General features: G+C 40.1%; 1 long non-coding RNA gene across 2 annotated transcripts in view; it reads right to left on the bottom strand.

The window, feature by feature from the left end:
* Positions 1-20,865: 20,865 nt before the first annotated feature.
* LOC110125911 (uncharacterized) overlaps positions 20,866-26,414 on the bottom strand; it is a 102,423-nt gene continuing 96,874 nt past the window's right edge. For both annotated transcript variants that reach the window (XR_011491346.1, XR_002310227.2), the window contains 3 exons: positions 24,999-25,128; positions 22,932-23,045; positions 20,866-21,081 (listed from right to left, as the gene is read on the bottom strand). This is a non-coding gene — a long non-coding RNA (uncharacterized lncRNA). The remainder of the gene's footprint in view (positions 21,082-22,931; positions 23,046-24,998; positions 25,129-26,414) is intronic.

Below are 26,414 nucleotides of genomic sequence, written 5' to 3'. Positions count from 1 at the left end.
TAGTGACTGAACAAGAATGAAGGGGCATGTCTTTATCAGAGTATCTACAATATAAACTCTTTAAAGAGCTTCCCAGGTGGCTCAGTGGTAACGAATCTGCCTGCCAAGCAGGAGATGTGGGTCAATTCCTAGGTCTAGAAGATTCCCTGGAGAAGGAAATGACAACCCACTCTGTTATTTTTGACTGGGAAATCCAATGGACAGAGAAACCTAGTGGGCTACAGTCCATGGGGTCACAAATGAGTTGGATACAACTTAGCAACTGAACAAAAAACTCTTTAAATATGACAACCAAGTTGTCTGGCCCAGAAAATTACAATCCCAAAACATTGCAAATAAGTAAAAATATTTTACATCTGGATATTTAACTTGTGTTTTAACCATACTCAGAGGTGATTCTTATACATTTCAGCTTTCAAGAACCACTGGTCCACACTACACCTAGATAACTCCCCATCTCTCACGAGTCTGAAGTGAGCATCCCACATTTTTGTCCCTATTGCCACTCACAAGCCCCCCTTACCACACATGCATGGTACTGTGTTGAAATGATGTGATTAAAAGTCTCCTTTTCATTTCTGGATGTATGCTCTTCAAGGCAAAACAGTGCCTTGCACCCTCACCACTATAATCATTGGCACCTAACAGTGCCTGGCACAGAAAGTTTTCCCTAAATATTTAGCAACCCCACAGGATTGTGAGCTTCTCAAGGTCAAGAACCACAAATGAGTACTTGGGCATCTTTAAAAGCTATAAGGTTCTGGCATATAATGATTGTTCAATTTATGTTGATCTCCTGATCGCTCTTCTCTACTATCCTGATTATTTGTAATCAGATGGTATCTGATCTTTTAAGAATGTTAGACATTAGCGGAGACTTGCTTTTAGTTTGTATTTTTGTCATCACTATTTCATACAGTTTTATATATTAATTATCATGATTTAAAGGAACTGTGTCCACTTGGTGTGCACTGAGCGCCTTCTTCATCTACACATTCATTTATTTATTCAATCATGCATTTATCCAACAACTTTTCACAGACTCCTTTGCACTGTGTTGGCCCAAGAGTACTCATTCAATATTTGTTTAATTGAACTTATTAGCTGCCTTTGATCAATATTGATGATTTGGGTCCCTGAGATTCACTGGTAAAATAATCACACTATGAAATAAAAATTATAAAGTCATCAAACATTAGAGCTGCCAGATGCCTTTAGAGATTATTTCCTCTAACCCCCATTTCTAGCAGATGAAGGGGCTGAGCAACAGAGAGGAAGGGGGACATGCTTGACTGTACATTACAAAATGTTTTATGTAGCTTTTCCTGTAGGGATCTACATTATCTGTCTGATATGCTTGCATTGATCACAAGCCAGGTTGTTGACAGATCCCCACTTAACTTGGGCATAGAATCAAATAATTTTAAAAATACCCCCAAAGCCCCCATATAATAGTTAGATGCCTTCTAAAGCTTGTAGCTGACAACATACTCATATTGCTGATCCTAAGAGAAATCTGGAATGACTGGGATGGACTGCCACATATAAATATTCATGATACAAACTCATCAAGCCTTGAACAAGAACATATGTGAATAATTAACAAGGTAGTGATTTGTAGTATCATCGTAATAGATAACCTGGCTCCTAATAAGAGGCGAACTGAAGCTGTTTTTCCTTTTAAAGGCAACAGGAAACTCAAGACAGTACATTTAGTATTTGTTTACACTTTTGTGATATAATTTTAGAAGTTGAATCTTCAAGAAACAGTTTTTCTTCTTAAGTAGTTATTATTGCTAAGGTGAAAGTCACTCAATCTTGTCTGACTCTTTGCAACCCCATGAACTATACAGTCCATGGAATTCTCTAGGCCAGAATACTAGAGTCGGTAGCCTATCCCTTCTCCAGGGGATCTTCCCAACCCAGGGATCGAACCCAGGTCACCCATGGAGTGGGCAGACTCTTTACCATCTGAGCCACAAGGGAAACCCCAGTATTGCTAAAGCTGTATTTAATATGATGCGTTCTAAACTTTTAGAGAAAGTGACACAAAGGCGTAACTATGGAGTTTATCCACTACTTCCCGCTATTAATATTTTTATTTTTCTTCTTTCCCACCATGTATCTAAGCAAAAGTAACATGGACTCTTGCGGCTACTTGATTCTGTACTGAAACATCAGGGTTATTTTCAGTTTACCTCTGTGATTTCACTGACATCTTCATTTCAGTCTCCCATCTGTAGGCTGTGGTCTTTACCTTCACCATTAGGCAGGAAGCAAGGAGAGGCAGCAAAGGGAAGAGGGAGAGACAGACGGACAGAGACTCAGCATTCCTCCCATGGCTGCTTTCCCTTAGGAACAAAAATTCCCTCCACCTTTTCCACCTTACAAAGCAGAAATTCTGAGAAACAGTTTCATGTGCATCCTATAAAGGTATGGTCCAACATCTCTATTTCTCCCCACACTTCTCAGAAAAGTTTCCTTTTTTCTCTTACAAGAAAATCATGACTTTGGAAAGCCTTTTGAAACCATCAACATTTAAAGCTATCAACTTTTAAAGCTAAATACATGCCGACCCTATGACCCTGCAATTCCATGCCTTTGGATAGATAAATGAATATATTTGTCTGCCAAATGAGAAGGATAAGAATTTCATGGCAGTTTTATTCATAATAGTCAAAACCTAGCACAATCCAAATGCCTGTCTAGAATGCATAAATTGCAGAATATAAATAAAGTGGAATACTATGTGACAAAAAAGACAATGCCTGTTACCAGAAATATCACAGTTGAATCTCACACACATAGCAATGCATGAAAGGAGCTAGACACAAAATAGTAAACACTGTATAATTTAATTATATGAAATTCACAAACAGGAGAAAGTAAACAATGATGATGAAAGTCAGAACACTGGTTACCTGATCTTGGGGTGAGAGAGGTATGAAGGATCCCTCTGGGGTGTTGAAAATATTATATATATTATGTAACAAATAAATATACACATACACATATATTTACATATACATGTGAAAATCCATTGATTTGTACATTCAAGATTTGTGTATATATCGATACCTCAATAAACATTTTGTTGAAATGATAATTGGCCCTTTCCTTCCAGCAGTGGGAAATTTCTGACATTGTATATACAGTGGTGTTTCCAGTCTACTGCTCATTCCCTTAGATACCATCCATTTTGGGTTATCCACATTTTTTTTTCATAGGGGACTTCTCTTAGGAAAGCGTGTATCCTGACCACAACAAAATATTTTGAAATAAAAATTTAAAAGCAATTTAACAAAACATTTTAACAAAGCATCATTTTCATTATACATGCAAATTCAGGGCAGATGTGTTCAGAAGAATAACCCAAGTCCACCCACCCCTAGAAGAAAATTAAAACTGAATATGAATTTCTGAAACATTGTAATGATTTCCCGCCTTGGCTTCTAGTCAAGTCTGGCAACAGGAATACCAGAATGCCATGAGAAAGTCTGCTCAGGGTACACATGACTGGAGTTATCAAAGTCCTGGTTGACTGGGGAAATCCGACTCAGTTTTGACATCTAGAAGTGCTATTTAGGAGGGAAAGATGAAGCTTATTTTGAGGGTGACCCATTCTATCCTTTTTTTTAAGTGGGGAAATAACTGCATTCTGAAACAGTATATTTATGTTCAGTCCTTGAACTAGGAATTACTAACAATTTTGAACAAGTCACTTTATATCTCTAGCTACACAATTTTCTCTTCTGCAGAACGGAATGTTTACCTCTAAAGGGTACACTGTGAGGTTCTTTAAAGCTGTGCCTTATATTACAGGAGAGTTATTACTTCATTTAACACCTTTACTATCAGCAGCATTATGAAGTAAGGCTTATAGACATCAAGCAACTTTCTCACCAAGGCAAAGCACTTTTTGTTTGGGGACCCCACTTAGAGTCCTCAGTGTCTGACTCCCAGCTTCTGTGGTGTGCGTTTTCTAATTTGACTGGCTGGCTTTCTTAGTGGTGCTTCTAGACTAACATACTTGGGAAGAGGCTTATCAATCACGCAAGTTAGTTATGGCAGGCTTTTCCCAAATAAACTGTGTCATCATTTTTTAACAGTCTATCTTGATGAAAGGGCTTCCCTGGAGGCTCAGACAGGAAAGAATCTGCCTGCAATGCGGGAGACCTGGGTGTGATCCCTGGGTTGGGAAGATCCCCAGGAGGAGGGCATGGCAACCCACTCCAGTATTCTTGCTGGGAGAATCCCATGGACAGAGGAGCCTGGCGGGCTACAGTCCATGGGGTCACGAAGAGTTGGACTCAGCTGAATGACTAAGCACAGACAGCATCATGATGAAAACTTTGAGACTTTATCTTGTCACAAATCAAATGGAACAAAAAGTGATCTTTTGTCATTCATATAACAGTTTGTTTATCTTGCTGCCCTAACTTGTCCCTCCTTGAGAGCAGAGAATGTTGGAGGTGGGTTAACCGACACCATCCCTGACTTCAACCTGACTTACAGCTCTCAGATACCTGTTCACAGTACATATAGGTTACCAGGCAGTTCACTCCTGGTTTCAACCAACAGCTTACCCCTGACTGTTAACTGGCTCTCTGCTCTTGACATTGGGAACTAACAGAACCACATTCTAGAAACCAGCTTCCAACTCCCAACACCCACTCCCCTTCAGAATCTACTCGCCAGCCATCCTGGCCACTTTTCCACAGATAGCCTCCCAGTGTGTTCAAGAGGTATCAGAAGCATGCTGTGTATTGAAAACCTTATTTAGAAACAATGCCTGAAGGAACTAGAACATTGCTAGCCTGGCCAGGCTTCCCTTGACTACATCAGTCTTTCTCCAAACAGCTGTAGTTCACTGGTTCCCCAGGCAGACCTGGGGAAGTCTAATCAGGTTCCATTGTCTCACAGTCTATTTGCAATTGGAGATGCTTCTTCAGAGCATCATAAGGAGAGCATCATAAGTTCCTGAGGTTGCAAAGACTCTACATGATGGTCACTCAAAGGATACTTGCAACCTCACCTGTCCAAATAAGAACCACGGAACTCTTAATAAGTCTGCGTATGATGACCAAAGGCACAGTTTATAGAAATAGGGTAGGTGGTTCAGATGGTACAGAATCTGCCTGTAATGTGGGAGACCCAGTTTCAATTCCTGGGTTGGGAAGATTCTCTGGAGAAGGGTATTGAGCATGTTTTCAGGTGCTTATTGGCCATTTATACATCTCCTTTGGAGACATGTCTATTAAGGACTTTTTTTGTGTGTGGGGCGGGGTGGGGGGAGCTTCTGTGGTAACTCAGACGGTAAAGAATCTGCTTGCAATGCAGAAGACCTGGGTTCAATCCCTGGATCAGAAAGATTCCCTGGAGAAGAAAATGGCAACCCACTCCAATATTCCTGCCTGGGAAAAAAACCATGAACAGAGGAGCCTTTCGGGCTACAGTTCATGGGGACAGAGTGAGCAACTAACACTTTCACTTTCAGCCATGTATAATTTGGATGCACTTTGATATTAACAAAACTTTTTTTTATCTTTATTTTTTTATTTTTTAGTTTTCCAATGCATTTATTTTCTGTAGTATCAGGATTTCTACAATTTGGAATCTATTGTAGTAATACAATAGCTAACATTTATTGAATGCTTCCTTTTTAAAAAAATTTAAATTGTTTATCTATTTTACTTTACAACATTGTACTGGTTTTGTCATACATTGACATGAATCCACCATGGGTGTACACGTGTTCCCCATCCTGAACCCCCTCCCAACTCCCTCCCCATCCCATCCCTCTGGGTCATCCCAGTGCACCAGCCCCAAGCATCCTGTATCATGCATCAAACCTGGACTGGCGATTCATTTCACATATGATAATTTACATGTTTCAATGCCATTCTCCCATATCATCCTGCCCTCGCCCTCTCCCACAGAGTCCAAAAGACTGTTCAACCCATCTGTGTGTCTCTTGCTGTCTCGCATACAGGGTTATCATCACCATCTTTCTATATTCCATATATATGCATTAGTAAACTGTATTGGTGTTTTTTGTTTTCTGGCTTACTTCAACTTTTTTTTTATTGAATAGCATAAGGATAAATTTCAGGTTCTCATTATTAAAATGGGAAGGGCTGGGCCACATAATAGGAACTCCTGCCCACTTAGAATTAGAGAGGAAAAGTTTGTGACCTTCTCTTCCCCCATCACTCATGACTGTCCCAGGAAGATTAATGGCCAGGGGAACAATCAGCTCAGCCTCTTTTCTCTGTGACTGCTGTCTTATGATAAGGTCACTGGAGCAGGAATTCTTTGCTCTGTGCCAGGTGGACAAAGTGAGTCCAGGAGAAAACACTGGGAGCCCATTTTGTTCTTGAGCGCAAGCCATATATCCCAATGTACATTTGCCAACCACAAAGTTTATGAAAACACTTTATGTGTGTGGATATTGAGCAGGAGCTTCCCTGGTGGCTCAGGGGTGGGAAGATCTCCTGGAGTAGGAAATGGCAACCCACTCTAGTGTTCTTGTTCAAAACACTGTATTTTCAATATGCATGTGAACTGAACATAAATTCCAGCTATTCAACAACTTCAGATAATGCTGGAAAACAAAGAAAACTACTCCTACCACTTGACTTAAGAGCTAAAACACTATCCATGCAATAGCAGTTCTTTGTATATTCTGTCTTGTTCCCATTTTTCTCCTACACATTTCCCACTGCAGAGAGAGCCACCGCTGGACTTTGTGTTTATCATTTCCCTGAATGTTTTTTATATTTATACCACTTATGTATTCTTTAACAATACCAACATTTGTTTTGCTCATCTATAGACTTTATATGTGAATAGTATCATATTCACATCTTTTTATAAAAAGTTCCTAATTTTTTAACCTGAGTAAAATATTTTACTCAATAGTACGTTGTCAGGGTTTAACTCATGTTGATAGATGTATTGCTAGCGCATTCATCCTAACTGATTATAGTATTCCCAAGGATTAAGATACTGTATATATGTGGTGATGGATATGAAGGTAGTTTCCCATATTTCATTATTATAGACACACTACTATGAGTATTCTGTGATATGTTTCCTTATAAACACATGTGAGCACTTCTCTAGGGTATGTATCTCAGAGGAGAATTATTGCCTCCTAAGGTAAGTGCATTTTTACTGTTACTATATATTGCTAAAGCTGATATTTGGATCTCTGATTCTTAGTTACTGCCGATCCCATAGGAGAGTGGAGATGATTAATGATTCCTCCTCCCTCCACCTAAGGTAATCTTTCTTTCTCCTCTTTCTCATAAATACTTAATCATTTTCTAAGACTCCGCTAAGTCCCTCTCTTTTGTGAAAGCTTCCCTGAACCCCACAGGTAGAGTGATTCGTCCCTCATTTGAGTTTTCGTGGATGGCACTTTCACATGAGACAGGCCCATTACCAAACCCTCTATGTAGCTACACAGATTTCACAAAAGCTGTAATCTCTAGAAGAGCAGGCTCTAAACCATCATACTGTAGGGACATTATGTCCTTTAACTCAGGGGTCCCCAACCTCCAGGATTTAATGCCTGATGATCTGAGGTGGAGCTGATGTAATAAAAATAGAAATAAAATACACAATAAATGTAATATGCTTGAGTCATCCTGAAATCATCCACACCCACTGCCAAGTCCACCGAAAAGTTATCTTCCTCGAAACTGGTCCCTGGTGACAAGAAGGTTGGGGACCACTGCTTTAATTAATTTCTAATCACCCAAAACACCAACAACTAGAAAGACTACCCCATAGTAACATCCTTGGCATTGCCCTTGATCCATAGTATCCTCTTTCATAGAAGTTGGAAAGGAAACCAATTTTATTAACTCTAACACCTATAAGCACACACATAACATGGTCCAGACCCTTGCCATCTACTTGACCAGAGAAGGTACACATGAGAAACTATTATAAGAAAAATCCTTGTGCAGAATGACAAAATTGTGGGGCTTTGAAAGTTGAGAGGGCTTAGAGGTGATATCAGCAAGATCTCCTTTTGATAAATAAGAAATTGTCCTTTGAGGTGATGCTTCACCTGAGATAATACAGCCAATTAGTAGCAAAGTCCGAGCTCATAGTAACTCATTTTCTTTAAATCAGAAAATATTTATAGAACACTCAACCATACCACCTATCTCTATATATGTTAATTAGGATAAACCTGAAGAATTCAGCTTAATTAAAACCATTTTCTTGCAATCTCCTGATATGGAATCTCATTGGAAAGATCAGCCATTTAAATAGAAATCTTACCAAAGGGGGCTTCCCTTCTTTCCACACAGCCTGGCCCATTGGGGCTACCCTAACTTAGTGAGTGGACTGAGGGGAGAGGTCTCAGTTTTGAATGAAGACTTAAGTATTAATTTGTAGATCATCATGTCCATTATTCATTGAACACTTCTGACTCATCTGTTCTTGATCTACAAGATGATTGATTTTCTATTATCCAAGAGCACCTAAAAAAGATGCAATCTGTCACAATATTCAACTTCTTGCCTGTGTAGTTGCCCCCAACAATTATATAATAAAGTTAGAGTTGAGTATGACATGGAAGCTGTGTTTTGATTTCATTCCATGAGTCCTGGTTGTTAAATATACCAGTTACAAATTTTACTAAGTGACAGATAGTTTAAATGATCTCATTTAATTCTTATCATGGCCCCATAAGTTGGATATTAATACACTCACTTTTCAGAACTGGCTCAGAAGTCAAGTCACTAACCTAATTACATACAGTATTCAGTGAATAAAAAAAATTCTTCCACTCCCACCCACCCCACCAAAAAAAAAAAAAAAAAAAAAGCATCTTTGTGTCTCCAAAGGCCATTCCCTTTCTGCTGTATCATGGTGTCAGATTATACAGGCAAATGGCAAGATGAAGTAATAAAATAAGTAGCACAATTTTAATAGGTATAACCTGAAAGGCAGGTCTCAGATTAGTGTCAGATCCAAAAGGAAACCTATACCCCTCCAAAAAACAGTCTTGGGAAGAACTATAAGTACTGACTAATATTGCTTAAAGCACCAAAGAGAAATTGCATTCGTAACACATAGTATTTCTTAGAATCTTTATTTTCTTCTAATTTCTCATATAGTCAGCTGCTCACAATCTTTCATCTCTACTCAAAACCATTCAAAACTCTCTTTCTAAACTCAAGGAGTTTACTGACTTTTCTCTCTAAATTCCCTTACTAGCCTACCAGATCAATGGTTTCATGCAAGGAGAAGTTCCTTACTCTTCATAATAATAATAAAGTAAACATTTCTCCCATCCTGTATCCTGTCTACCTGACCCTCATCACCACAATCAACTTGCTGAGAAGTGTAAGGGATGGCAGGAGAGGGGAGAAGGCCATGCAGACTACAGGTTAGTAAGTTTTATCATACACATATAGGTTTGTAGAGTGGGTATCTCCATTTTATTGGAGTAACTGAAGGACTTCAAATAAGAATAGCAATTATATCAGGCCTTAAAACAGGGGCTGTGTTGAAGTATTTATAATACTAACACACCAACATTATACCTACTCTTATTCAAAATAATACAAAGTTAAGATTCAAGTATTCCCCATCATGAAACATTTTCTCCTACCTTTCAAAGGTATTTCCTTAGAAGAGCAGCCATCCCTAAATGCAAGCTCTAGGAAACCTATAATCAGTTTCTCTCTCTCTCTAATTGAGCACTTTCTTTCCTTAGATTTTGGAAGAAGCATGAAAATGATTTACTGATTTAGGAACTGGGTGGAGCAGACCACAAAAGGACAAATCAGAAACATCTGGAATGAACTAGCCGAAGGAGAGAGATTGAGAGAGAGAGAAGTAGGGCTTTCAAATGAAACAAAGTACAGATGATTTGGCCAAATTTAAGCCAAGCCAAACACTCACATTAAACATTGCACTTGGGTCTGGTTCAATAGCGGGAGCCGGCGAGAGGGAGCGTCAGCCAGCATTGCATCAGACGCACATTGTGGATGGAGGAAATGAGTTTAGTCAAGCCAGCTGTGACTTCAAAGGGGCTGCTCTCCCAGAGAACAGTGGGAAAGGGTTCCCTCTTCAGTGAAGACTGCAAAGTTCAGCCAAAGTCAGTCCAAAGGGAATGAACTTACAGGAGGAGAAAATTACATTCAAAGTACAAGAAAGAATACTTTCCTTCCATGAAGTAGCTTGAGAGAAAAGGAAGACACACGGTGAGCAAGAGGGGTGACAAGAAAAGATTCAGATGCTCATTTGAGGACTGGAGTCCTATGTGCGGATTGCGAAATGGAGTGGTTTGTGTACGAATAACGTTGCTTTTCGGTTCAGACACCTCGTTGTATGAATCATGTTTTCAAATCTCTGGGAGGAGAAGCCAATGGATCCCTCCCCCAAGTGACTCCCAAAGATAGTCTCTTTCCCTCTTTGTACTTCTAGAAAACCACACATTTCTTTCCAATTGTTTATTCAACCCAAGTTTATTGAGAGACAAACAGTGGGCTAGACCCTGGAAACACAAAGACAAACAAGACAGTCCTAGTTCAAGAGTTCACAGTCTCAAAGAAAACTAGACACATAAATAGAGGATTATGGTTTGGAGAAATAAATCTTATACTAGAGCAGTGAGTCGCAAAGTGTGATCACCTGACCAGCATCAGCATCACCTGGGAAGTTGTTAGAAATGCAAATTTGTGGAGCCCCCACCCAAATGTTTCCTTTCTATTTCCTTTCAATCCTAAAGGAAGTCAACCCTGAATATTCATTGGAAGGACTGATGTTGAAACTGAAGCTCCAATATTTTGGCCACCTGATGCAAAAAGCTGATTCATTAGAAAAGACCCTGATGCTTGTAAAGATTGAAGACAGGAGGAGAAGAGGGTGACAGAGGATGAGATGGTTGGATGGCATCGCCGACTCAATGGACATGAGTTTGAGAAAATTCTGGGAGATGGTGAAGGACAGGAAAGCCTGGCATGCTGCTGTCCCTGGGGTCACAAAGAGTTGGACACGACTGAGTGACTGAACACCACCACCACCCAAACACACTGAATCAGAAAGCCCAGGTTGGCTTGACAAACTCCTGGGGTGAATCAGATAATTTCAAGAGCCTCAGCCACCTTTGGGTCACTTCTCAGTCCCTTCCAGGCTAGATTCTAAATAGACTGCTCTCTGGTTCATTCACAAGAATGAGCCCCAGGTGTCTGTTTTGTCTAAGTAAACTATAAGAACTTTAAGGGCATGAGTTGATTTTCCTTTTATGAATTCTTTCCTTTCTGCTCCTACTTTCAGAAATCACCCAGTACTTAGAAGATCCGGGCATTGAAATTTAGATATTTAATCCAATAGAAATTTAATTCAGAACTTAGGTGGGGCAAGGGTTTAACATTCACAAGGAGAAATGGGCACACCTATGCCTACAAGTTTTCATAACTCTCTTTGGTGGGAGGAGAACCTAAATGCTCTCTCTCCCAAGCACTCCCCTGATGCTTGAGGCCTCTTGGTGATACCTCCTGGCCAAGCATTTGTTCTTCTTGTGCTCGAGCACCTCCCCTGGTCTCACTGTCTCAGACTGCAGTTTCCCTCCTTTCAGACAGCCCTGGTAGAAGGAGCTAGCTTCTTCTGGGCCGAAATCCATCATCATTTAAATTCCATTTGTTAGTTATAGTCCTACCCCTTGGGAATCCATAGCAAAGATACTTACATATTAATGTGACATTTTTCAAGTATCTGAAGATAGTAATTATGTAGCATATGACATAGGTTAAACTCACAGTCTCTGGAAGCAGCCTGCCTGCATTTAAATTCTTGTTCTGTCACTTATGAGCTCTGTGACCTTGAGAGAATTATTTACTATCTCTGCAGCTTTGTGTATGTATGTGTGCATGTGTGTGTGTGTATAAAATGGCATTATATAAAAAGACTTTTATAAGGAGTGCATGAGTTAATATATGTAAATGTTCCCAGAACACAGTAAAGTGCTTTAAAAGTTTTAGCTATTATTAATCATCATCATTATCATAGAGAGCTTGTCAGATACCTGACATAGACCATCTTTCTAATTCTATAGTCAGGCATTAGGTGAGCATATTCATTCCTTTGGGTTCAAACACCATCGATACACTTGTGAAATATCTCTTCATTCTCCTTCTGAGCACATAGCTAAATGTAAGTGGCTACTTGTGTATGCATGAATTGTTCTAGTCACTATAATTTGGATAGAAGTGATGAGCACTACTTCTAGACCTGACCCCTAAAATCATCCTGAGAAATCCTCCATCCTCTTAGTCCATCAGCTAGTTAAAGGCACAGGAAGCTGCCAAGTACTCCAAGAAGGTCGTGGGCAGTGGTGGAGCCTCACATTGGAAGAAGTCTATGTCCCTGAGTCAGCACTTAAGAGGGCAACTGCCTAGGAAGACCACTAGACTGGAGCATCCACACTGGGCTTTGTATGAGTGAAAATAAATGTTTAACAACCTTTGAGACTCGGTAGCCCATCATGACTACTATATTGACTCCCTAATTTATCTTGTTCAGCTTTTGCTTCTGAGCTTCAGAACTCTATATTTTGCCTTCTATTCAGTCTTTATACATGAACTTTCAAATAGGGTAATAAGTAAATTCAAGGCTTCTAAGATCAGACCATTTGTGTTGAAAAGCCAGTCCTACCAGATACCAAGCTATACGACCATGAGTGAATTATACAAATGCTTCAAAACTGCATAAGCTTCAGAGCTTTGAAATAAATAAATAAATGTATTATATATAAAACATTCAGAATAGTCATTGGCCCATAGTAAATGCTCAATAAATGCCGGATAGTATAGTTATTATGACCATCCCACCCTAGTTTTCCATACAGACTATAGGTAGTTTCCCTACCACCCAACAGTTGTTAAAACCAGAAACTTGCAATTTAATCCTGAATTTTATTTTCATCATCATTCCACATGGAACAAACCACCAATAACTGATAATTCAAGCTCCCTAAATATTTTTCAAATCCATCCACTTCTCTATCCTATTTTGTTGTTCCCTCCTCATCCTAGTCAAGGCCCCCAGTACATGTGGCTGTATTATAATTGCACGTTTACTATTCAAATCCATTCTTTTGCCCTTCATATACATTCTCCACAAGGAATTGTTAGTGTTCTTTTTAAGCTCAAATCTGATATGGTCACTCCAAAATTTAAAGTGTATTAATACCTTTCATTAACCTTCGGTAAGTCCAAATTCTTGACCCATCACTTCAACCTCTCATCCCAACCCACCAGGTGACTCTCTGGATTTTAGCCATGCTGGGCTTCTGTGGTCTTCATAAAGGTGCTGCCGATTATCCCATCATGTTGACGACTACTACTTACACTGAGCTTCCTCTCCACCCCCAGCTTACCTAATTCATTCCAATCATCCTTTACATTTCAGCTCAAATGCTACAGTCCTTAGAAAGCCTTCTTAGCAATCTCTGCCCATACCAACGAAAGACGTGCCCACATAGCACACACCACATTTCATTAAACTCAGTGCACTTGCCAATTTGTACAAGCATGTCTTCCCAGCTAGCCAGAAAGCTTCATGAGGGCAGGGACCATGTACATGTTCTCTGTCTAGGATAGTGTGACTTGTATGCAAGAGAGGTTCACTGAATTCTTTTTAAGCCTAAGTTTGAGTCTGTTTAGGTGATTTTGTGTTTATGTATCCCATGTGAATTTTTATTTACTTGGATCATGAAAAAAAGCCCTACAAACAACACAAATTAAATTCAGTCAACAAATTTAGAAAACCCAGCATCTGACCTCTTTGAGTTGAAAATCTAGTTGACGACTATAAAAGTAAAAACAATTTTTATAAAGTAAAAACTATATCATATTTTTATATGATTATACCAGGGCTTCCCTGGTAGCTCAGTTGGTAAAGAAACTGCCTGCAGTGCAGGAGACCCGGGTTCAATTCCTGGGCCAGGAAGACCCCCTGGAGAAGGAAATGACAATCCACTCCAGTATACTTGCCTGGAAAAACCTATGGACAAAGGAGCCTGGTGGCCTACAGTCCATAGGGTCACAAGAGTTGGACACAACTTAGCAACTAAACCACCACCAACATATTATATAAAGTAACTGTATGTTATAGTATCATGCATGCATGATAGAATGATTCTAAAACCTCCTCTAGGGTATGGGACACAGGTATTTAGGATGGGTCAAAAAGTAGAATGTTTCTGGAATCAGTATTATGAGTGTTCTCATATTCTAAGCATCCAACAAGCTCTCTATCCACAGTTCACAGAGCATATGTGACACCAGACCAGATTAAGAAATAGGATGAGGAGGCTGCAAGCAAATTGGAGTTCATAATTCAACAGGTTGGTTTTCCATCAAGAAAAGATTTGTGTCTATGTTGGTCCAAAATTTGATGAAGTACAAGGTTGGTTGGAGAAGGGCCGACAGAAGGATGCCCAATAAACAGTGCCATCCAGAGAAAAATGCATTCCAGGAAAGGAGATGCCATAGAGTGGACTCAACATAGTCACTGAGTTGTACCAATGAGGTTTCAGAGTCTAGCTCTGAACCTACTAACTCTGTTTTTGGTGCAAGTATGGAATTGCTCTAACATTTTTTTCTCACATATAAATTTGAAACAATAGGCTCCAAGTCACCAGATTGCATATGACAACCTTAGCTATCTCTATGGCTCAGAGAAGTTTAAAATTTTTCCTGGAGCAACAAATAACTGATAATAGGTAGCATTGTACCTATTACATCTCCTGACTCTCAGTCTACAGCTCTCTCCATTAAATCTTAAAGGAATGTCTTCTCCCTTACAAAAATAATAGGTGGCTATGGCCAAGAAACTAACAAGTTAGGCTAAGTTTTACTGAGCACTCATAAGCACCTTGAGTTATACCCATGATATGTGTCCAATTTAAACCAACAGAAGATGTTCTCGGCTTTAGAGAGGGTTATGGTTACAGTTTCCAGAAGAGTTGAAAAAGAAAAAAAAAGCCAAAAACAAGTGGTCCAAATTCAGCACTACTAGTACTTCCTTCTGCCCTCAGCCAAAGAGGAAAAAGTTGTGATATGAGCCTTTGGCTCTGGCAATAGCTTTCCATTAGTTCCTGAACGGTGTGGGTTTTCTCTAGCTTATTTGGAGTCACAACCAATGGTTCTGTTGCCTTCCCTGGTTCTAATAAAACTCTGTGTTGGGTTTCAGATTACTTTCATTCCAAGAGGACCCCTTGTCAGTCCTCTGGTGGCCTTTATTGTCCACAGCCGCTGGCAATGAATCTGGGGGCAAAGGCCTCTGGTTATACCCACCACTGAAATCAGTCTCAGCTACACCACACCAGGAATGGATTATAGGGTGGAATTCAGCATTTGTCCCCACAGGACAAAGGCAATAGCTTTGCAGCTATTCCCCGACTACTTCTGATTCTGTAACTCATTGCCTCCTGCACTGGAGACAGCCAACATTTCTTAGCAACTCTGACCTGAACAGAAAATAAAACAGCATGCCGCAAAGGAGTCAGATTGAGTCTTGGGAATGTTTTCTCCAAGAGAAGAGGTGGAATGAGTTTAAATCCAAAGACTTATAAATCCCTCCAAGTATTTTCCCCTCCTTAATGGTTTCAACCAGTGCTTTATTATTATTCGCCCCATGTTTGAATAATGGAACACTAAGATCACTGTATTCATCAAGGGAAGGAAATGCTATATATTCTGAAAAGCACGTTGAATAAAGCTCTCTCGCTCTGTGAGGCCACGCTTCACGGAGCTTTCCTGACTGCTAAATGCATGGCCCTGGCTTGAAATTCAAGAATTTGAAGAATTGTAAAACACTCACCACACCAGTGCCATCAGGCCACATTGCATTCCAGGGCCTTCATTATCCAAGCAAACAATTCCAACCCCAGATTATCACAAATAGTGTCTAGAGTTTCTATCTGTATACATAAATATCAGATTGTTGCAAATAATATCCCATATAAATATGAATTATATTTATAGTAGATGAATTATATATATGAATATATAGAAAGAACTAAGAGAGAGAAGGCCTAGGTTCTGGTCCTCAGGTGCTGCTACCCAACAGTAGACTGAGTTTGGAAAAGTTCTGAGCCTCGGTTTCTTCATCTGCTTAACGGGTTAATGAGGCTCTTGCTCACAAGTCAAGGTTCTTTGACCGCCCTAATGAAACAATGAGGGTCCTGGGGCTCAGTGAAGCAGGACATGTCCAGTGACTTCTGGGAGAAAGGGGTTTTCTTAGGTCACCTGTACTATCTACCTTGGAATCAAAATAATTCAGAGGATGTATTCACTCTTAAATCCTCAGCATCCCTGCTATCTTCTATGGGAGCTGTGGTAGAGCTAATTGTGCTCCCTGCTCTGAGCAGGACACAACCTCCTCCTATTTCCCGTCTAGCATCATCCTGAAGAAGTTCATTCAAGTGGGACAATCAACCCATTGTGTGCAAGAAGCCCACATTTCTTGAAAATCTAATTTTCAGGTCCATTCCCCTGGGTGAGTGGTAATATTCACTTAATTTTCAATGCTTTATGAAAAAAGAATTAAAACTCAACTTCACTTGTTCCAAATGCCTTATATGGTTGTACATGTGTAATTCTGAGTATAAAATGTAAATTACTTGGAACCATCCAAACATTCCCAAAATCATTGGGGAAGCACATGCATCAAATGGATTGTTGTGCAGCCATGAAATAGTTATGTAGATTCTTTTGACTATGAGGAAGTGCTCTTGTTATAAACTTAAATAACAAAACAAGATTCAAAATTGTGTAACCTGTATTACAGGTATCCCCTGCTTTTCAAAAATCAGCTTTCCGCCGCTTCACTTTTACTGAAGACCTACTCCAATAACTGTTTCCACAAGAACTAACCACAAGAAATTAGGAGTTCCACTCTTACAAAAAAAGGCAAAAAGCAAAAACAGTGTTCGGCATTTGCTTGACCACAAGCTTTGATAGAGGCAGTGGGCATTCTGAACAGAAGCAAGTTTGCATTATCACGATGGACTCCAGTGTAAAACAGAAAGTAGCTTTCTTCTTTGTTTTGGTTGTCCCTTTAAATCTGTACACTGGACTTGTAGAGACAAGCCTTTAACTTTTCCAGGTCATCTCCAATTCATACATACACACACATGTATGTGTGTGCATACATATACACACATACACACACACACATATATATATACTCTCAAGTCATCTTCAGGTATGAAAACTATCACATTTCAATAATTAAACTATCCAGTTCAGTACACAACACCACCCACTAATACAATTTCAGATTTCCCTTCTAGGCCAATGTGGGGTCCTGCTTCATGCCTTGGAGCCCTTGGTGAGGCATATGTACACGGTCAGCCTCCTTCTTTTCCTTTTTCTCCTTCACAAGCTGCTTCAGGCTGCCCCAGAGTTGAGACAGGCTTGGACAGCATCTGATCATTGTGTGTCCTCTGGGGTGGCAGAGTCTCATACGGATGACTTCTCCTTGAAGAGTTTCCCTAAATTCATCAGAAATTCCATGGGCATCCACCACCTGCAGCATCAGTGACCTGGCCTGCCTCTCACTACACCTTTCCTCTCCAGGTCCCAGCCCTTGATACAGCAGTCCACGTCTCTGCTGCATTACTCAGACACCTCAAACAGTCCTTTCATGGGGAGCCACTTTTAAAACAGCCCAGATCTATTACATGTAGAGTTATATGTAGGCTTATTTATTCATTTGAACATCTGATTGGCTATGCCATGGTCTAAAAGCTGCATATATCATACACCAAAACCACTATCACTGGCACCAACTTTGGGCAAAGTCCCGTGCATATGCTAAGAAGATGTCAGAACATCCCAGACACCATATCTTTTCTTCAAGGTATTAACCATCTTCCAGGGAAAAAAGGTATGTTCACAACTAGCTGCAAAGACTAGCAGGATGAACCATCTGCCTGACCCTGGTTTCCCAAAGCAAATCTGACATCTGTTACCTTCTACCATGATGTTTCTAAACCTTTCTTTGAATGTCTCTCTTTCTCCAACAAGACTGTGACACCACAGCAGGAAAGGTCTACACTTTGCTCATCTTTCCCCCTTCAGTTCCAGCCTTGGCTTATGATAGGAATACAATAAGAAGGTGATTATCAAGTGACCGAAATGCTAATTTTTTGAAAGAGTGTGAGGATCAGACAATTTTTGTAATGGTATAGTGTGAGTATTAAAACTGAAATCTGTTTCTAGTTGATTTGTTTTAACTCAATTCCACTATTGCCTCTCAAGCTCCAATTTCAGAGTGAATAACGCCTTCCTTATTTATGAGTGTTAATACATTTTGAGAAAGATAGACATGCTAGAGCATTTGGTGAGCTGTGTAAGTGTTCGGCAAGCATCACTCATTATTTGAGCAATGGGCATAAGAACACTAATAAGAACTGAATTCTCTGATGCTTTTTAGCTGAGGGCTTTCATAAGACCCTCTCTGAAGTTCATCTGGCTCATCCAGGTGATTGGTACACAAACAAATGTAATAACACATAATACACTACAGTATTCTGTGAACTACTGTAAACACAGCACCTAGAATATAAAAGGGATTTAATAAATGTTTATAAAAAATTGCATTTGACTTTACAAAAAGTACTAAATCTATAGAGGGGTTGTAAGGCTCATTCCGTCTATCTAGTCACAGCTATGGTTTTTCCAGTAGTCATGTATGGATGTGAGAGCTGGACCATAAAGAAAGCTGAGTGCCAAAGGATTGATGCTTTTGAACTGTGGTGTTGGAGAAGACTCCTGAGAGCCCCTTGGACTGCAAGGAGATCAAACCAGTCAATCCTAAAGGAAATCAGTCCTGAATATTCATTGAAAGGACTGATGCTGAAGCTCTAATACTTTGGCCACCTGATGCAAAGAACTGACTCATTGAAAAGACCCTGATGCTGGGAAATATTGAAGGCAGGAGGATAAGGGGACAACAGAGGATGAGATGGTTGTATGGCATTACCAACTCGATGAGCATGAATTTCAGCAAGCTCCAGGAGTTGGTAATGGACAAGGAAGCCTGGCATGCTGTAGTCTATGGGATTGCCAAGAGTCGGACATGACCAAGTGACTGAACTGAACCAAAGGCTCAGTCCATTGTAACAAGTATAGAAACAGCTGTGACTTCATAAACAAAGTTCCCCGTGAGTAAATTTATTCAGTGTCACAAACCAAAATAACTGAGTTGCCTGTCTGGCAGACGGTGAGCCCCCCTTTCTGGAATGGTATATATTTAAGATAGCAACCATTAAGCCAGGTACAGAATGCAAGTTAGGCTAGATGGCTTTGAGAATCCCTTCCACTTCAGACTGTATGAGTTTGAACATTCAGAAACTCATCATCTATTGACTCAACAAATAAAAAAAAATTGCTGTCCAAGTCCTGGTCCCCAAAATCCCTAACCATACAGAAGTTATTTATACTGAAGGAAGATAGGTAATAAACACATAAATGAATCAACGTTTACTATGCCAGATGACAGCACCTGCTAATATAAGACCTAGTCTTTTCAGTTAGTGCTGAGTTTTAAACTTAATTTAGAATGCAAACCTAAGTAGCAGGAAGGCAAAGAGTTTCAAATTCATGGGCCTCTGGGTCCCAGACGTTTCCTTTTCCTCTAACATTTAATATCATCTGATGCAGATGGATCCCGGGTCAGCCGAGTGAACTAATTAATAGTTGATAAGTTTCACCAGGGAGAAGATGATTTCTATCACAGGGGTTTGGTATCCTTCATCAAAGCATCCAGGTGATACTATGAATTTTTCCCCTCTGGTTAATCAGGAAGACTAAATCCAGAAGGAGGGTTAAACAAGGTCAAAGAGATGGAAAAACAGTCACAATTTGCATTTGAGAGCACATGATGGAATCTATTTATACCTACCTCCAGGGACACAAGAGAAAAAGACTCCAATACGCACAGATAAGACTTTCAAAGATCCTAAAAAGCTAAATGAACCATTCAACTCACTCAGAGAAGATTAGTAATAAGTATCTGCTACTAGACAGTATTAGGTTATTTATCACAAAACATTTACAATTTAGAATAGCAATTTTGACACATTTATATCCAAGACTGGATTAGATTATGTTTAAACAAAGACACAATATTTCCAGGCTTAACCTATCATACAAATAATTCCTGAAATGACCTTGCATCTATTATTTAACATATTTATCCATGCACAAACAAACCTAAGAGCTAAGCAAAATGAGCCTTCAGATTTCAGGTGGAGGTGTGAGAACAACGTAGATTCTTGATGTCACAGTTCTTCTTATATGTTTAACCCCTCCCAGTTGGAAGCCCTCTTAAAGTTTAATAGGCATATAGAGAGGGCACATAGGTTGCAACGTACCATCCATTGGCTCATTTTTTTTTTTTTTTTGCCCGCACACAAACATGCTAGTCACTGGCAAGGGGTCTGAGGCTTACAAGTCCAGGAAAGAGAAGACAAGTTCCAGCAATAATAAAAGCTGGGATGTGGAGAACACCATTAGAAAGTAATAGAGTGTTATGGGAGTTCACAGGAGTAATATACCATATTAATTTTCTTGTCAGAGGATCCCAGTGGGCTTAGGGCCAGCTGTACTCAGCTCAGCTGGGGAGAGGAAGGTGCAGAAGAATGAAATCACTATGGTTCCATTGTTCCAATATACCCAAAACTTCGTCCTTGTCAGACCCTGAGCACAAACATCTGTCCTGGTAAGGATATGCCCATGGGGTCAAACGCTAACCCAGAGACCCACCCTGTGATGCCAGACATTTAGTACCAAGAAACCAAATGAGCTGGTCATCCTACCTGAGAAGGCAGTTCTCCACACTTGAGCAGACCCTGAAGGTGCTGAGAGCTGGCATCTGTCTGCTGAACCTCCTCTGGGTATCAGGTCCTTCCTAGAATGGGCACCTGGACAGTGCCTCTCCATGGGTACCACTCTTTGCTTTGCGGTAGTTAGTCCACTGTCTTGTAGACAAGGAAGTTCGGCCGGATGAATTTCAGTACCTTGCAAGAGAATCGGAGCTCTGTAAAATCAAAAGAATTGAGCCTGTGAACCTGACCCATGTAGATAATTCTCCTTCCAGTTCTCTATTAAAATGGGCTCTGTCACTGAAAAGAGGCAAGGGGTTTGTCTCAAGGGATAGCATCCAGGAGAGGTTGGGGGTGTATAGGAATATTTTTCTCTGGCCAGTTTAAGAAAGGGGGCATCCTGGAGAAGAGACCAGTGGCCAAAACTTTGGAAAGAGGAGCAGCAACAGTTCTCAGTTTTACAGTGGGAAAGAGACTGAGCCCTGGACCCTGCCTGGAAGGACTGGTAGCCTAGGGACAGGTTTGATGCAAGAATTTGTACTCCGAAAGGCAGTTTTCCTCCCCCTCTTATTAGGCCCCACTTTATAAGCCAGCAGTGAGATGCACTGAATTCTATAGAGGTGTTCACAGAAGCTTTCCCCCTTTCCTAGAGGGAGAAAAGATGAATGTTAGGTCTGTTAATGGCAAGGAAAGGAAGTGGTTGAAGTGAATTCTGCACTTCATGGCCTTTTAAACCTGAAGATGACTAGTTAAAATAATCTGGTGTACAGACCCTGACCACCATTCTAATGAGCCCTGCTAGCTGGCACAGAAAATTAATAATAACAAATTAATTCCAGAGAATTCCATTTTAGGTACTCAATTATTAATGGTATTACAGTGTTATTAATGGTGTCAATTATTAATGGCATGAATAATTAAGAGATCACATCCATGCTATGATGTACAAGGGTTCCAGCGTTGAGCAAATTGCCCAGGATAAATAAACCTACCAGGGTTCAGACCTATAACACTCAGCCTTCGACATGTTTCTTGGAAGAACTCAGTACATCTGTCATTAGACTAATTCTATTTATGAGATTTCTGTTACCAGGACTCCTGCCCAAGTTTTATGTTATGACAGTAACAAGAAAGAGGTTATGGGATGGAGTGGGAGGAAGGGCATGTTTCCTTGGAAGTTGAGATCTTTCTGGGAGGACTCTGGCTGAAATTGGTGTCCACGGGAATCTAGGAATGAGATCAGGGAGAGCTCTGTGGATTCAGTGAATCCATAAGAGTTAATCAAGTAGCCTAAATCTGATGAGTTAGGGCTGAGCTTAATTTTAAATACAGCAGAAACCCCAAACAGCTGTTATCCCAAAGAATACAACCACTGTTTTGATAAGTAAAAATGAGGGAGATACTTCAGCAAAGTATATTTGGGGGGAGGGGGTTGGTGGCACAATTTAGCCACTGTGTGAATGAGTATCCTTTAATCTCTCTCTGAGGCTCAGTTTTCTCATTTGTATGATGGAGATAACATAAGGTTGGCCAAAATGTTTGTTCTGGTTCGTCCATAAGATATTATGGAGGCTAATTACTTTACAGCATTGCAGTGGTTTTTGTCATACATTGAATTAGCCATGGATTTACACAGGTCAAAGAATGTTAGTGGCCTCTAGAAGCTGGAAAGAGCAAGGAAATGAGTTCTTCCCTAGAACCTAAAGAACACGGCCCGGCCCTACCAACATCTTAGTTTTAGCCCAGTGAGACCATTTTGGCTTTCTGACCTCCAAGACTGTGAGACAATAAATTTGTATTTGTGTTATCAAAAAAAAAAAAAAAGATATTATGGAAAAATGCAAGCAAATTTTTTGGCTAACCCAATATTTACTCTGAAGACTGTTTGACAAAATGAATGTATGGTTCAGAATAAAGCCACAACAAATAATTTCTATCTGTGTTGCTATTTTAGTTATTTATTATAAGCATTTTATAATCCAACTTGCCAATTGTGTAAGTGAAGAACTAAAAGCCTCGGGAGTAGCTGTGATTTGTCACTAAGTTTGTGTGTAGGTCGTTCTACCTTGCCCTTCCAGATTGCCATCTTCTCCATCCTTCTCTGTCTTCCAGGAACCAACTTCCAGCCACGATATTGACAAGGCTCCAGTGCTCGGATGGGTTCCACCAACAGGGAGACCTAGCAAAAGGCAGGAAGAGGGAGGAGAAAGAGATCAGGACATTTCTTTTCTTAGCTTCTTCCCTGAGGGGATCCTATCAGCTGCTGACTCTACAGAAGCTACTAGTGACCCAAAGGGGCTAACTCAAAGTGACTTTATTGAATTCTGAACCCACCCCCATCTCTGTACCCTTCCAGGTGACAGATGGTGACATGTTCGCTGCTACTGTCTCTGAATCACTGCACTGTCCCTTGGTGAAAAATGTTTATCAAATTATCCTACTTTGAGTTTTCTGCCAGATAAAAATAAGTGACAGAAATGATACTGGAATGCAAGACTCCTGGTTCTTGGTAGAGAATCTATCCTACACACTCACTTAACTTTCATGAATATGTTCATTAAATTATTAGCCACTAAGAGAAGAGCCCTGTGCTGGGGACAGACAGTATAATAATCAGCAACACATGGCTATTCATTCTTCCAAAACACTACCTGCTAGTGCTTCAATGCACGAGTTAGCAAACTGTTTCTGTATAAAGAGCCAAACAGCAAATATTTTAGACATTGAACCCTATGTCTTTGTTTCAACTATTCACCTCTTCCACTGTGGGACACTAGCAGTCACTGACAGTATGTCCATCAGTGAGTGTGGCCATGTAACCAATAAAACTCCCTTCATGTCCACTGAAGTGTGTATTCCATATAGTTTTCACGTGCGACAAAACATTCTCCCTTTGACTTTTTTCCTCCAGATATTTAAAAATTATTTTTAGCTTGTGGGTCATACAGGAAGCAGGCCTGAATTTGACTTTCAGGCCATAGTTTGCTAACCTCTGTGCTGACACGTGAACTCGGTGCTAAAAGAACAGTCAAGGACGCCAAGAGCTAGGAAGAGGAAGCTGAGAAAGGATTCACAAAGGAAGTGACATCTGCACAGAGGATTAATGGATAATTGAGTTGGTTTGGCAGGGAAAAGGGAAAATACTTTTATGAGACAAGTAATGAGCAAAAGTGGGCTTCCCTGGTAGCTCAGACAGTAGAGAATCACCTGCAATTCAAGAGACCCGAGACACGAGTCTGACCCCTAGATGAAGAAAATCTCCTGGAGAAGGGAATGGCAACCCACTCCAGTATTCTTGCCTGGAGAATCCCATGGACAGAGGAGCCTGGGGGGACTATAGTCCATGAGGTTGCAAAGAATCTGACATGACTGAGCAACTACGCACAATGAGAAAAAGCAAAGAATCTTGGAAGAGCAAGATGTGGACAGGGAGTGGAGTCTGACCTGGTAGGGCCAGAGAACAGAGGCTTTAGGTGATCAGGTGGGAGTGGGTGGTGGGCAGGCTGCTCCTGGCCACATCCTGGAGGAGCAGAGTGCCCTGCTGCGAGACTGGACTTCAAAGGTAGAACAACCAAGCGGTGGGGTTCTGGGCAGCAGCAAGACCTGAGTGCAAACCCACTCTACTCCTCTCCAGCTGAGTGATCACAGACAAATTACGTAACACGTCTGAGCCTCATTTCTTACGTGCAAAACAGTCTTCGTAACAGCTCCAGCTTTATGACGGGAGTAGTGAGGATTAAACGGGGTGATGCACACAGACTGCTCTCAGCAGTGCTGGCTCACAGCAAAGGGCTCAATAAAGGTTTGCTATTATTAGCATTATCATGATTGGGCTCATTGACGAGCCTGGCTCTTGCGACGCTTTCTCTAGCCCAAATTCAGAGTGCTCTTGCCACTGCTGATGCAGATGGCGGCTGGACAGTTGGCAGCCCTGAGGTGAACATAAGGTTTTCCTTTTAGCTCTGTGATAGCATCAGCTCTAATGAGTCTGCAGTGGCAGAAATCCATTTCTCTGAACTTGAACATCATAGACCTTGGTTCACTGAATGCGTAGCCAAAGCCACAGTTCTCCCAGTTCAGACAATACCCTTCTTAGGGTGTTTGAGCACCCAGAACACTGATTATTATTTACCTAAGAGTTTTCTTTCCTGTTTAGGCTCCAAAGGGAGAGGACAATGTTTGGATAGTTCTCCTTTTTAACAATTCCTTCTTGAGTCTCCTGGCTAGCAGCCTTCAGCAAATTTCCGCGGTGCTCCATCCATCTGAAGGAGGAGAAAAAAGGCAAAAGCAGATGGACATTAGTCAGTGACATCACATGAAATAAACAAGTTCTGCATATCTGAAAGATGCCCAAAGTGGTACATTTTGTGATTAATTCAGTGGATCCTTAAAAGACTTCAGATTTTATTTAAATACATAGGAAATCATAAATTTAATTAAGAGACACTTAGGAAAACTAAGAAATGATGAGGAAGAAGACTGATTTGTTATTAAGACAAAATAATTTTGGTATTCAGTTACAATTTAGGCACTGAACCATTTCACAGGTTTCGGGGGTACATTTCAAGGTAATGATTTTAATGTCACTTTAAAAAAAAAAAACTAAAAATTCTGTTGCAAATGTATTAAATGTTCATCACACAATATTTGGGGAGAAAAGGGAAAACTATAGAAAATTAAATATCAATTACTAAGTAAGTCTAAACCCATAAGTTGTACTGTAATAATAATTATTAGTTTCTGAAAAATTTCCTTTCTTGGCATATTGTAAATCTAGATAATGTCAGAGGAGATCAAATAAAGAATGTGGGAGGTCTCACTTGAAAATACGAAATGGCTGAAGTGGAAATGGCAGGATGAGAGCTTGACTGCACAGTCAGAAGAGTGCTGAGCCATCTCTTCACCACCTCCCTAGGGTGGAGAGGCATGTGTTTTTCCTTCAGCTCAAGTTCAGTGGGAAAGGGACAGATACACAGATAGGCAGGTAGATATTTCAAATGAGTATCAACACTAGCAACAGTGACAGCTGACTATATAAGAGAAAAGATGGGAACCGGAAAAAAACTGAAATGACATATTCAAGATATTGAATAAAATAATGACTACCCTAGACTTCTATACTTGGTGAAAATATCCTTGAAAAATAAAAGTTAAAAGACATTTTAACAGAGAAAATATGAAAGTATTTTCCATGTTCAATTCTACACTCAAGGAAAGAATAAAAGGAGAACTTCAGGCAGAAGAAAATGATAGGGGCTTGGGGAAACTGGAAGGAATGAGAAGCAATAGGTGGGGAAATCTAAATGAACACTGAGTATATAAATAAAGATAAAGCTTATAGAATATAAAACACAGAGAGAATATATTTATAATTAAAATATATAACAATAATGCTCAATAATGTGGGACATGGTAAATGGAGCTGAATTCTCTAGGACAATGACAGAAAACATAGTGAAAGAACATATAAGTAATAAACTAATAAAAGAAAAATAATAAAAAAATTACCCCAAGTGAAGTTGATAGAAATGAAGAAATTGTACATAGA

This window comes from Odocoileus virginianus, chromosome 15 (genome assembly GCF_023699985.2).
Source record: "Odocoileus virginianus isolate 20LAN1187 ecotype Illinois chromosome 15, Ovbor_1.2, whole genome shotgun sequence".
Lineage (NCBI taxonomy): Eukaryota > Metazoa > Chordata > Mammalia > Artiodactyla > Cervidae > Odocoileus > Odocoileus virginianus.
The sequence above is the reverse complement of the archived record's forward strand: the minus strand, read 5'-3'. Positions and strand labels throughout refer to the sequence as shown.